A 14,586-nucleotide genomic window follows, 5' to 3' on the forward strand; every position below is an offset into this window, starting at 1 on the left:
GCGCCCCTATCTTGCTATTTTTAAAAAAAATACTTTTTCCAGCAATATTTTGTAGTTTTCCATATACAAGATTAGCATATTTTGTCAAATTTACTGCTACATTATCATAATCCTAGGGTATTATAAATGCTTTGGGTTTTTATATTTAAATTTCTGATTGTTCATTGCTAGTATTTAGAAATATAACTGATTTTGTATTGACCTTATAACCTATTAGCTGTTAAACTCATTTATTAGTGCTAGTAGCTTTTTTGTGGATCTCATCAGCTTTTCTGTACAGACAATTATGTCATGTGCAAATAAAGGCAGTTTTATTTCTTCCTTTCCAGTCTTTCTACCTTCTATTTCTTTGCCTTGTCACATTGCTCTGGCTAGATCCTCTAGTACAAGTCGAATAGAAGTTATGAGAGTGAAAAACCTTGCTTTCCTAGTAGGAAAGCATCTGTATTTCCTCATTAAATATAAATGTTAGCTGTCAGTTTTTCATAGATACCTTTTGTCAAGTTGAGTAAGGTTCTCTTCTATTCCTGGTTTGCTAAGGAATTTTGTCAGAAATAAATGCAGGACTTTCCAATACTTCTTCTACATTTATTGAGATGGTCATTTGAGTATTCTTTTTTATGGATTGATTTTTGAATGTTAAACAAATCTTGCATTTCTGGGACAAGCCATATGTGGTTGTGATGTGTATTATCCTTTTTATATCTTGCTGAATTCTACTTGCTAACATTTTAAAATAATTTTTGCATTGATGTTCATGAGGGATGTTGGATTGTAGTTTTCTTTTCTTGTAATAACTATTTTTGGTTTTGGTATCAGGGTAATGATGGCCTCATATAATGATTTGGGTGGTATTCTTTCCTCTTCTGTTTTTTTTTTTTTTTCTTTAATAATTTATTGTCAAGCTAGCTAACATACAGTGTAGTCTTGGCTTCAGGAGTAGATTCCCGTAATTCATTACTAACATACAACACCCGGTACTTATCCCAATAAATGCCCTCCTCAATGCCCATCACCCATTTTCCCACCCCCCCACCCCGCAACCTCCACCACCGCCATTAACCCTAAGTTTGTTCTCTGTATTTAAGAGTCTCTTCTGGTTTGCCTCCCTCTCTATTTGTAGCTTATTTTTCCTTTCCTTCCCCGATGGTCTTCTGTTAAGTTTCTCAAATTCCACATGTGAAGGAAAACATGTGATATCTGTCTTTCTCTGACTGACTTACTTAACTTAGCATAATACCCTCAACTTCCATCCACATTGTTGCAAATGTCAAGCTTTCATTCTTTTTCATCACCGAGTAGTATTCCATTGTGTATATATACCACACCTTCTTTATCCATTCATCAGTTGATGGACATTTGGGCTCTTTCTATCCTTTGGCTATTGTTGATAGCACTGCTATAAACATTGGGGCACATGTCCCCTATGAATCAGCACTCCTATATCTTTGGATAAATTCCTAGTAGTGCTATTGCTGGGTCACAGGGTAATTCTATTTTTAATTTTTTGAGGAACCTCTACACTGTTTTCCAGAATGGCTGCACCAGTTTGCACTCCCACCAACAGTGCAAAAGAGTTACCCTTTCTCCATAGCCTCGCCAACATCTGTTGTTTCCTAGGTTGTTAATTTTAGCCACTCTGACAGGTGTGAGGTGGTATCTCATTGTGGTTTTGATTTGTATTTCCCTGATGATGAGTAGTGTTGAGCATCTTTTCGTGTGTCTGTTTGCCTTCTGGATGTCTTCTTTGGAAAAGTGTCTATTCATGTCTTCTACCCATTTCTTCACTGGATTATTTGTTTTTTTTTTTGGGTGTTGAGTTTGGTAAATTTTTTATAGATTTTTGATACTAATCCTTTATCCAATGTGTCATTTGCACATATCTTCCCCTATTCTGTCGGTTGCCTTTTAATTTTGTTGACTGTTTCCTTTGCTGTGCAGAGCTTTTTATCTTGATGAGGTCCCAATAGTTCAATTTTGCTTTTATTTCCCTTGCCTTTGGAGACATGTCAAATAAGAAGTTGCTATCGCTGAGGTCAAAGAGGTTGTTGCCTGTTTTCTCTTCTAGGATTTTGATGGTTTCCTGTCTCACATTTAGGTATTTCATCCATTTTGAATTTATTTTTGCATATGGTGTAAGAAAGTGGTCCAGTTTCATTCTTCTGCGTGTTGCTGTCCAGTTCTCCCAACACTGTTTGCTAAAGAGACTGTCTTTTTTCCATTGGATACTGTTTCCTGCTTTGTCAAAGATTAGTTGGCCATACGTTTGTGGGTCCATTTCTGGGTTCTCTATTCTATTGCATTGGTCTATGTGTCTGTTTTTGTGCCAATGTCATACTGTCTTGATGATTACAGCATTGTAATACAGGCTAAAGTCTGGGATTGTGATGCCTCCAGCTTTGGTTTACTTTTTCAACATTACTTTGGCTTTTCAGGGTCCTTCGTGGTTCCATAAAAATTTTAGGATTGTTTGTTCTAGCTCTGTAAAGAATGCTGGTGCAATTTTGATTGGGATTGCATTGGATATGCACATTGCTTTGGGTAATTTGTTTTTCCAATCCATGAGCATGAAATATTTTTCCATTTCTTTGTGTCTTCTTTAATTGCTTTCATAAGCTTTCTGTAATTTTCAACATACAGATCTTTTACCTCTTTGTTTAGGTTTATTCCTAGGTATTTTATGGTTCTTGGTGCAATTGTAAATGAGACTGGCTCCTTGGTATCTCTTTCTGTTCCTTCATTATGGGTGTATATCACACAACCGATTTCTGTACATCGATTTTATATCCTGTGACTTTGCTGAATTCATGTATCAGTTCTAGCAGTTTTTTGGTGGAGTCGTTCAGGTTTCCCATGTAGACTATCATGTCATTTGTGAAAAGTGAAAGTTTGAATTCCTTGCCAATTTGGATGCCTTTCATTTCATTTTGTTGTCTGATTACTAAGGCTAAGACTTCCAACACTATGTTAAACAACAGTGGTGAGAGTGGACGTCCCTGTTGTGTTCCTGATCTCAGGGGGAAAGCCCTCAGTTTTTTCCCATTGAGGATGATATTAGCTGTGGGCCTTTCATATCTGGCTTTTATGACGTTAAGGTATGTTCTTTCTATTCTGACTTTCTTGAGGGTTTATATTAAGACACGATGCTGTATTTTGTCAAATGCTTTTTCTGCATCTATTGACAGAATCATATGGTTCTTATCCTTTCTCCTATTAATGTGATGTATCATGTTGATTGATTTGCAAATATTGAACCAGCCCTGCAGCTCAGGCATGAATCCCACTTGATCACAGTGAAAAATTCCTTTAATATACTGTTTAATTCAATTTGCTAGTATCTTGTTGAGAATTTTTGCACCCATTTTTCATCAGGGGTATTGGCCTGTAACTCTCCTTTTTAGTGGGGTCTCTGGTTTGGAAATCAAGATAATGTTGGCTTCATAGAATGCATCTGGAAGCTTTCCTTCTGTTTCTATTATTTGGAACAGCTTGAGAAGAATAGGTATTAACTTGCTTTAAATGTGTGGTAGAATTCCTCTGGGAAGCCTCTGGCCCAGGACTCTTATTTCTTGGGAGATTTTTGATAACTGATTCAATTTCTTTGCTGGTTATGGGTCTGTTCAAATTTTCTACTTCTTCCCTTTTGAGTTTTGGTAGTGTGTGAGTATCTAGGGATTTGTCCATTTCTTCCAAATTGTCCAGTTTGTTGGTATATAATTTTTCGTAGTATTCTCTAATAATTGTTTGTATTGCTGTGGTGTTGGCTGTGATCTCTCCTCTTTCATTCATGATTTTATCTATTTCTCTCTTTTCTTTTTGAGAAGTCTCCTTAGGGATTATCAATTTTGCTTATTCTTTCAAAAAATTAGCTCTTAGATTCATTGATCTGTTCTACTGGTTGCTTTTTATTTTATTCTATACTGTTTATTTGTGCTCTAATCTTTATTATTTCTCTTCTTCTGCTCACTTTGGGCTTTCTTTGCTGCTGTCTTTCTAGTCCCTTTAGGTGTGAGGTTAGGTTCTGTATTTGGGACCTTTCTTGATTCTTGAGATAGGTCTGGATTGCAGTGTATTTTCCTCTTAGGACTGCCTTTGCTGCATCCCAAAGGGTTTGGACTGCCGTGTTTTCATTTTCATTTGTTTGCATATATTTTAAATTTCTTCTTTAATTTCCTGGTTGACCCATTCATTCTTTAGTAGGATATTCTTTAACCTTCATGTATTTGGGGGCTTTCCAAATTTTTTCTTGGGGTTGATTTCAAGTTTCATAGTGTTGTGATCCGAAAGTATGTATGGTATGATCTCAGTCCTTTTGTATTTGTTGAGGGATGTTTTGTGAACCAGTATGTGATCTATTTTGGAGAATGTTCCATGTGCCCTCAAGAAGAATGTGTATTCTTTTGGATTAAAAGTTCTGAATATATCTGTTAAGTCCATCTCGTCCAATATGTCATTCAGAGCTGTTGTTTCCTTATTGATTTTCTGTCTAGATGATCTGTCCGTTGTTGTAAGTGGAATATTAAAGTCCCCTACAATCATGGTATTATTATCTCTACATTTATTTATGTTTGTGATTGATTTATATACTTGGTTGCTTCACGTTGGGGTCATAAACATTTACAATTGTTAGCTCTTCTTGATGGATAGACCTGTTAATTATGACATAGTGCCCTTCTTCATCTCTTGTTATAGTCTTTGTTTTAAAATCTAGTTTTTCTGATATAAGTATGGCTGTACTGTCTTTTGACATCCGGTAGCATGATAGATGGTTCTCCATCCCCTTGCTTTCAATCTGCAGGTGTCTTCGGGTCTAAAATGAGTCTCTTGTAGGCAGCGTATAGATGAATCTTGTTATTTTATCCGTTCTGATATGCTATGTCTTTTGATTGAGGCAGTTAGTCCATTTACATTCAGAGTGATTATTGAAAGGTAAGGATTTAGTGTCATTGCGTTATCTGTAGGTTTTGTGTTTATGGTGATGTCTTTGGTCTTTGTAGTCTTTGCTGCTTTTCACTCACGGAGTCCCCCTTAGGATCTCCTACAGGGCTGGTTTGGTGGTCATGAACTCCTTTAGTTTTTGTTTGTCTGGGAAACTCTTTATCTCTCTTTCTATTCTGCATGACAGCCTTGCTGGATAAAGGATTCTTGGCTACATATTTTTCCTGTTCAGCACTTTGAATATTTTCTGCCACTCCTTTCTGGCCTGCCAAGTTTCAATAGACAGGTCTGCTACTACCCTTATGTGTCTACCCTTGTAGGTTAAGACCCATTTGTCCCTAGCTGCTTTCAGAATTCTCTTTATCTTTGTATTTTTCCAGTTTCACTATGATATGTCATGGTGTTGACCTGTTTTAGTTGATTTTGAAAGAAGTTCTCTGTGCCCCCCTGGACTTGGATGTTTGTTTCCTTCCCCAGATTAGGGAAGTTCTCAACTATAATTTGTTCAAATAAACCTTTTCCCCCTTTCTCTCTCTTCCTCTTCTTCTGGAACTCCTATGATACAGATAATATTATTTCATTTCATTGAATCACTTAGTCTTTAAATATCCCTTCATGGTCTAGTAATTTCTGTTCCCTCTTTTTTTCAGCTTCATCATTTTTCATAATTTTATCTTCTATTTCACCTATTCTCTCCTCTGTTTCTTCCATCCTTGCTGTCACTGCATCTAGTTTATTTTCCATCTCATTTACAAAATTTCTTAATTCATCATGACTACTTCTTATGTCCTTGATCTATGCACCAATATACATTCTCTGCTGTCTTCTATGCTTTATTCAAGCCCAGCTATTAGTCTTATGACTATTTTTCTAAATTGTTGTTCAGATATATTGTTTGTATCTGTTTTGGGCGATTCTCTGGCTATCATTTCTTCCTGGAATTTCTTTCGAGGAGAATTCTTCCACTTCATCATTTTGGCTAGGCTTCTGTCATTTACATGATGTAATAGCTTGTTTTATGTCCTGCACCTGCAAGTACTACTATCTTAAGAAGGGGTCACACACTGTCCAGGGCCAGGCACTTCAGTAAGTGTTTTTGGAGTGTGTTGCATGCACTCTGTTGTCTTTGGCTGCTCTCTTCCACTGCTTGTAGTGGTGGATTGTTTGGATCTTCCACCAAGTGTGCTTTGATTTGTTCATTGAAGTATCCCTGGAAAAAAGGAAAGCAAAGTGGTGGTGGGCGAGGGGGAGCCTTATCCCATACAAGAAGAGAAATGAAAGGGGGATGGGGGGGAAATATAGGCAGAGAATCAGAGAAACTATAAGACTTAATCCAGAGAGAGGGAGAGGAAAATAAAGAGGAAGGAGATACAGAAAAGGTGTAAAAAGAATAAGCATTCCTCATTAAAAAAACAACAGAAAGAAAGGAAGAAAGAAAGAAAAAAAGAAAGAAAGAAAGAAAGACAAAAGAAAGAAAGAAAATAAGAATTGACCAAAAATCAAATCAGAAACTATGAGCTTGATTCCAAAGGAAAGAAAAAAGAAAAGAGGAGGGTAGAAAGAAAAAGAAGGGAAAAGAGAAGAGAAGGAAAGAAAAGAGGGAAAAAAATAATTAAAAAACATTTTTTTAAATAGACTAACATTCAAAACTACAGGACAGTTGTCTGTTGGTGCCTGGGATGGGTGGCTGTGATGGTCTAGAGGAGAGGCCGTCTGGTTAGGCCAGTGTCAATCTCACTCTGGTAGATAAATAGTTACCAGGCATGGAGAGGCGGGGTTTGGTGTAAGCGGGTCCCACCTCCACTGGGGGCCACTGTGCTGTTCCCTGAAGCCCCACCATGTTGATTATGGGGAGAAAAATAGTGACACCCGAATATCTCCTCCCCAGACCAGGTGTCTCAAACCACCCTGTTCAGGCAGCCCTCACAGAGTAGCTCAGGCAGCTGGTGTGTCCTCCTAGGCACTTGGCTGGGATTCAAAACCTGATGTCTTAAAGGATCCCACACCCCGTGGACCTAGTTCTGGGGTAGCTCCATGCTGTGCAGCCAACAAAGGGCCTCTGGCTGTTGCCTGCAGGGTCTTTTGTCATTGGGGGTCACTACATCCTCTTCCCACAGTAATCGAGGGAGGGGATTGCTCTCTCCCAGCGTGCTCCCCAAGATCGCTCCGGTACCCCAGGGCTCCCTCCCCGCCAGGCGAATGCACACGGCAACACTCTAGTCCTGGGAAAGTCACACACCCCTGAAAACTCCAGTCTTTAGCTCTTAAGCCTGTTTGCAAAGTAGAAACTGGCTCTCTCCCTATTCTTCGTTCCTTAGTCCATGGTCCAGAGAGGTTTTTCTCTTGTCCAAACACAAAACCACACTTCCACAGCCACTCTTTACCTCCTTTTGTCTCTCCATAGAAGGGGTTCCCCCTCTTTGTACCTATGACACCGTTTTCTCTCTTCCAATTCGTGAATAGGCACCTCTGTCCCACCAAGCTTTGTCCACCTGTAGAGATTTCTCTGTCACTCCACAGCCTGTATCCTTGGGTATTCCAAGTGTCTGACTTCAATACAGCTGTGTTTGAGGGACAGGGAAATTCTGGTCCCCCTACTTATCTGCCATCTTAACTCCTGGCTCTCCTCTGTTTCTTGGAAAAGTTTTTGTAGATTTATTATTATTTTTCACTTAAATATTTGATAGAATTCACCATTGGAACTGCCTGGTCTTGAAATTTTCTTTGCAGAAGAGTTTTAAATTATGGATTCAATTTTTTTCAATAGATATAGTGCTATTTAAGTTTCCTGTTTATTCTTGAGTCATCTTTGGTGTAGTGTCAAAGAATTTGTCCATTTCATCAAAGTAGTCAGTTTTATTGGCATGAAATTGTTTATAATATACTTTTAATATCTGTAGGATCAGTAGTTATGCTACCTCTTTAATTCCTGACCCTGGGGATTTGTGACTTCTTTTCTTTTCTTTTCTTTTTTCTTGTCAGTCTGTATAGAGACATATCAATTTTTGTGAGCTTTTGACTAACAAACTACAGTAACCAGGCTTTTGGGTTGTTTTCATTGATTTTTCTCTTTGTTTTTTTATTTATTATTTTCTTTCTTCTATTTATTCATTTCTATTTATTTATTCATTTCTATTTATTATTTTCTTTCTTCTGATTACTTTAGATTTAATTCACTCTTGTCTATTATAAACAATATCTTTTTTGTCTTTTATAAATTTCTTTGTAAGCACTGGTTTAGCGGTATCCCACCATTCGATATTCTGTGTTCTCATTTACATTCAGTTCAAATTTAAAAAATTTTTGATGTTTATTTATTTTTGAGAGAGGGACAGAGACAGAGACAGAGACAGAGCACAAGCGGGGGAGGGTCAGAGAGAGAGGGAGACACAAAATTCAAAGCAGGCTCCAGGCTCTGAGCTGTCAGCACAGAGCCCGATGTGAGGCTTGAACTCACTAACGGCAAGGTCATAACCTGAGCCAAAGTTGAATGCTTCACCAACTGGGCCACCCAGGTGCCCACGGATTTTTAATTCCATTTGTGTTCAGAGAACATACTGTATATAATTCCAGTCATCTTAAACTTACTGAGACTTGTTTATGTCCCAGAATATAGTTGTTCTTGGTAACTGCTCAGTGTGCCCTAGAAAAGAATATGTCCTCTGCTGTTGTCACGTAGTTTCCTATGCCAGTTGGTTCAAGCTTATTGATAGTGATGTTCAAGTCTTCCATATGTCTGTCTACTTATTCTATCAACTGTTGACAAAGTGGTATTGATATATCTCTGTAATTATGGATTTCTTTGTCTTTTCAGGTTTATCAATTTTGCTTCATGTGTTGTGAATCTCTGTTATTAAGTGCATAAATATTTAGGATTATTATGTCTTCTTAATGAAATGAATTTTGAAATGGCTGTCTTAATCTTCATTAATATTCTTTGCTGTGAACCATACTTTGATATTAATAAAGGTAGTCCAGTTTTCTTTTGGCTGGTGTTAGGATGGTATATCTTTTTCCATTCTTTTACTTTTTACCCTATTTGTGTCTTTATATTTTTCAAGTATATTTCTTTTTTTTTTTTTTAATTTTTTTTTTTTAACGTTTATTTATTTTTGAGACAGAGAGAGACAGAGCATGAACGGGGGAGGGGCAGAGAGAGAGGGAGACACAGAATCGGAAACAGGCTCCAGGCTCCGAGCCATCAGCCCAGAGCCCGACGCGGGGCTCGAACTCCGGACCGCAAGATCGTGACCTGGCTGAAGTCGGACGCTTAACCGACTGCTCCACCCAGGCACCCCTCAAGTATATTTCTTATAGGCAGCATGTAGCTGGGTTTTGTTTTTTTTTTAAATCCAATCTGACAATCCCTTCCTTTTAATTAGGAGTCTTTAAACCATCTTCATTTAATGTGTTTTGTGCCATTTGGGGGCCTAAATCTATCACCTTGCCATTTGTTTTCTGTAATTCCCATCTGTTCTTTGTTTCTTGTTCCTTTTTTTTTTTCTTTTGCCTTCTTTTGGATTGAATTTATAATGATTAAACTCTGACTATAATTTCCTCTTCTTTTTCTAGTTTCTTAAGATCGAAGCTAAGGTTGTTATTTTGAGAAACCTCTGTTCTATCATCAATATTTAATGCACTGAATTTCTTCCTTTAGCTGCGTTCTTCCAAATTTTTATATGTTCTCATTTCCATTCCGTTCAAAATACTTTCTCATTTCCCTTTTGATTTCTTCTTTTCCAACAAGTCATTTAGAAGTAGAAGTGTGTTTTTTAGTTATCTTATTAGCTACCTGTCTTAGGGGTTTTTTTGTGGTTGATTTAGAGTTTATAGTATCCATTTTTGACTTACCACCTTCAAGTAATATTATACCACTTTGTGTATGTTATAAACATGTGTAGAAGTAAACCAAACCATACATTATTATTATTTGTTCTTTAAATAATTATCTCTTAAAGAGACTTAAACTTTTTTTCAATATTAACTTATATTTGCTATTTTTGCCATATTTATATTTGCCATTTTCAGTGTTTTTCATTCCTTTTATGGATCTAAACTTCTATCTTTTTTCTGCTCAAAGGACTTCCTTTATTCTTTCTTTAATTTTTTTTTTTTTGATGTTTTATTTGTTTTTGAGAATGTGCGAGCAGGGGAGGGGCAGAGAGGGAGGAGAATAGAGGATCTGAAGCAGGCTCTGAGCCGACAGCAGCGAGCCTGATGCAGGGCTTGAACTCATGAACTGTGAGATCACGATCTGAGCTAAAGTCAGATGCTCAACCGACTGAGCCACCCAGGCGCCCCTCCTTTATTATTTCTTACACAGGTCTGAAGCACCTGGGCGGTTCATTGGTTGAGCATCTGACTTCGGCTCAGGTCATGATCTCATGGCTCATTAGTTCAAGCCCCGCGTTGGGCTCTGTGCTGGCAGCTCAGAGCCTGGAGCCTGCTTCGGATTCTGTGTCTCCCTCTCTCTCTGCCCCTAACCCACTGGCATTCTGTCTCTGTCTCTCTCAAAAATAAATAAACATTAAAAAAAAAAAAAAACCTATTTCTTACACAGGTCTGCTGGTGACTGATTGCTTCAGCTTTTGTGTATGAGAATGTTTTTATTTTGCCTTCATTTTTGGAAGATATTTTCACTGGGTAGTGAATTTTAGGTTCAAAGGTTTGTTTGTTTTCAGTGATGTAAAGATGTTTCTCCTCCAGTCTTCTTGCTTCCATTGTTTCCAACAAGAAATCTGTATTATTCTAATCTTTTTTTTCTCCTGTGTGTAATATATGGTTTTGTTGTTGTTGTTGTTGTTGTTTGGTCTCTTCTAAGATTTTCTCTCTACCATTATTGTTAAGCAATTTGATGGTGAAACACCTTAGTGTAGTTTTCTTCGTGTTTCTTGTGCTTGGGTTTGTTGAACTTCTTGCATCTGTGGATTTATAGTTTTCTTTATATTTGGAAAAGTATCAGCTATTGTTTCTTCAAATATTTCCTTCTGTGCCTCTACTTGACACACTCAATATTTCCTCTAGTTTCTTGACCCTATTGAATATAGTTATAATAACTGTTCTAATGTCCTTCTCTATTACTTCTGTTACCTGTATCATTTGGGGTCTTTTCCAATTGATTGATTTTTATTCTCATTATAGGTCACCTTTTCCTGCTTCTTTGTATGCCTGGTAATTTTTTATTACATTCTTGACATTTTGAATTTGACTTAATCTTGAGTGCTGGATATTTTTGTATCCCTATAAATATTTTTGAGCTGTATTCTGTGTTATAGTTAAATTATTTAGAAATAGTTATTTTCCTTTTGAAACTTGCTTGTAAGCCTTGCCAGGTGATCAGAGCTGCATTTTGTCTAGAGCTAATGTTTCTTCACTATTAAGGGACTAACCTTCTAAGTATTCTACCTGATGTTCTATTAAATGTAAGAATTGTCTATTGTCACCAGCTTGTGGGAACACAAACTGTTGCTGGTGCCATGTGATCACCTCTCTAATCTCCTGGGGTTGTTTTTCTTCAGCCTCGGGTAGTTTTTCTTACATGTGTGCACTGGTCAGTATTTAGCTGAAGACTCAAGGGGGACCCTTTATGCATCTTCAGAGTTCTCTCTCGTGCTCTCTTTCTGTGAAGCTCTCTCCTCTGCAGTATTCTGCCTGACAGACTACACACCTTGACCTCCCTGGACTCCCAGCTCCATCTCAACTCAGGAAGATAGTTAGGCTCTTCCCAGGTCCCTCCTCCTGTGCTACTGCTGGCAAGCTTTCTAGCAGTTAGCTAAGATATTGTAGGGCTTACCTTGTTTCCTCTCCCTCGGGGATCACTGTGCTGCATTGCTGATGCCCAGTGTCTGAAAATCATTGTTTCATACACTCCATCTGGAATTTTACTCGTTCTAGGCAAGAGGGTAAAATCTGGTCTTTGTTAGTCCATCTTTGCTGAAAGAGAAAGTTTTACAACTAATTTTAGTTTTGAGGGCTAGAACAAACATGGAGTGAAATGAATACAGTCTAACTGAGCAGAAAGTCTTCATTTATCCTGTAGCATAAACCAAGATAAAAGGAAATGTATCACTTTTTTTGGTGGAAAGCAACCTATTTTTTTTTTTTATTGTCCTTCCATTTTCTGGATATTGTTTCTGCAGAGGAAAAAAAAAATCCAACCAACTTTATTATGACATTACACAACCCAGAATAAATTACATCTAATTCCTACTGACAGCTTTGTGGGAGCCACTAGGAAAAGAGAACTGAAATGAGTGTTATTCAGTAAGTCAAATTAGCATTCCTGAAATAGGATGACTGCTGGCTTATATAATGCTATCAATAATAATGAGATTTAACTTGAAGACTTCAGTCATGTGATTCTTAAGTCACAAACCTGAAGGGCCTTTGCAGATATATTTTAGAATGATACGGTCACGTGTTTTGTAAATGGGCTAATAGCAAAAACCCTTCTAAACCCAACCTCACTATTCCCCTTGATTGCCTCATACAGGCCATTAGCCCCAAGAACAGCACTGGGAGAGGTGTCCACTCAGGGTCAGAGTACTCAGTGCCTCCTGGCTTCTACCCTCCTTGGTCCCTCAGGATCTTAGCAGGAGGTTAGTTTGGGTATTTCCTAAATATCAAGAGGCATATAGGCTTGCTCCATATTAAATAGGTCAAAAGTCAATGCAAGTTTGTAGACATTAGGACCCTTAGAGCTTGTTTTTTGCTGTACAGACATTGGAGAGGAAGTGGTTAGACTAGTTTATTTTTTCGCAGTCAGAATGTTTACATGAGCCAATCCTGCTAATGGCCAGAGAGCATAGTCTTATCTGTCTCTGACGTTTGTAATCCCACAAGTTTTTTATAAGGGTTGGTGGTTGGAGGAGGCAGAGAGAGAATGTCATTTTCTGATATTTTGAGTTTTTGTCCAATTATATCATCTGGTACATATCATACCACATTCCTAAACACAATATTTATGCTAGAGACGGAGTATTACATGGCTGCAACATGAGCCATGTGCTTAGGGGCGAACATCAGTGGAAGTCAAATTAGCAAATTGTGTATCTCAACAAAATGCTCAAAGCAGAACTGCAACCAGATTGAGCCTTGGGAACAAAAGCATAGAGAGAAATGTAATTTGTCACTTCACCAAGTTTGTGTGTGTGTGTGTGTGTGTGTGTGTGTGTGTGTGTGTGTTGATGAATCACATGAGCCTTGCGGCCCGTGGCCATGAGTAGTAAACAGACAGGTCATTATCCTGCATCCCAGCAGTCCTCCCACTAATTCTTTCATTTTGTTCATGGCACAGCTCTCCTCCCATTTGCCCACACTTTGAAACCTCACCTTCGGGGCGCCTGGGTGGCTCAGTCTGTTGAACATCTGACTTCGGCTCAGCTCATGATCTCACGGTTTGAGCCCCGTGTCGGGCTCTGTGCTGACAGCTCAGGGCCTGGAGCCTGCTTCGGATTCTGTCTCCCTCTCTCTCTGCCCCTCCCCCGCTCGTGCTCTTTCTCTCTCTCTCTCTCTCTCTCTCTCTCTGTCAAAAATAAATAAACATTTAAAAAATATATTAAAAAAAGAAACCTCACCTTCTGCTCTGACCTTTTCCTCGCTCCAAAGTGCAGACCTGTCCTCAGACCCTCTCAGGTTGTGTCTGCAGGCAGCCACCCTTCTCCCTCCTGGAAGCCACGCCTGGTCTTACCTGGACCATCGAGGCAGCCTCCACCTGGCCTCCATGGTTCATCCTCTTCCTCATCCTAGTCTGCAGATTGCTGCCACGGTGACTTTTCTGGAACACAGCTCCACTCATGGTGAATGGGGCTTCCCTCTTCAAAGTTATATTGGATTTGGAAACAAATCCAAATCCCTTGATGTGGCCTCCCAAGGCATCACCTCTGCTTTTCTAAACATGTTTCTCGTGACCCGCCCCCCCCCCCCAAGAACCTCACGCTTCAGCATCAACTGAATCCCTAACACCTCCTCACCCTTGGCACACTCCCAACTGTGGGCTGTGCTTCCTGGAGTGTGCCCTGGAATTCGTTTGCTAGGACTGCTGTGAGAGCACCACAGAATAGGCAGCTGAAACATGGAAACTTCTTATCCCACAGTCTGGAAGCCAGAAGTCTGAGGTCAGGGGGCAGCAGGGTTGTTCCTTCTGAGGGCTGTGAGGGAGAATCTGCTCTATTCTGACCCCCTAGCTTCAGGAGGTTGGTTGGCAGCCTTTGGCTTTCTTTGGCTTGTGTCCAAATCTTCCCCTTTTTATAAGAGCATCAGTCATACTGGTAGGGGCCCATCCTACCATAGAAGGACCTCACCTTAACTCAATTACATCTGCATTGACCCCTCTTCCAAATAAATTCCCATTCTGAAGCAGTGTGGGTAGGGACCATGAGGGGGCACAATTCAACCCATGACACTGTACTTCTCTGTTGGATTTGGAGTAGAGAGGGTTGGAAGGAACAGAGTGAAGTGATATGATGCATATTTAGTACAGTAAAGATCTGAGCAATGCTGTAATAAGGAACCTAGCATCTCCAAACTTACTGTACCAGTGCTCCCTCCCCCATTTAAACCCACCAAACTAGAGTCCTGTGGGACACACTTTGGGAAACACTGTCTTCTGTCCCTAACTTGTGGATTTACAAGGCAGCCTTATATTCT

General features: G+C 39.0%; 1 protein-coding gene and 1 long non-coding RNA gene across 23 annotated transcripts in view; one reads left to right on the forward strand and one right to left on the reverse strand.

Moving 5' to 3' along the window:
- Positions 1–14,586, forward strand: part of UNC79 (unc-79 homolog, NALCN channel complex subunit) — a 266,052-nt gene that overhangs the window by 247,303 nt on the left and 4,163 nt on the right. The gene's annotated exons all lie outside the window — the stretch shown is intronic.
- Positions 5,888–13,326, reverse strand: LOC123584237. The gene is made up of 2 exons (XR_006705271.1): positions 11,732–13,326; positions 5,888–6,148 (listed from the first exon to the last, which is right to left on the reverse strand). It is a non-coding gene; the product is annotated as an uncharacterized LOC123584237 (long non-coding RNA).

Source organism: Leopardus geoffroyi, chromosome B3 (assembly GCF_018350155.1).
Source record: "Leopardus geoffroyi isolate Oge1 chromosome B3, O.geoffroyi_Oge1_pat1.0, whole genome shotgun sequence".
Lineage (NCBI taxonomy): Eukaryota > Metazoa > Chordata > Mammalia > Carnivora > Felidae > Leopardus > Leopardus geoffroyi.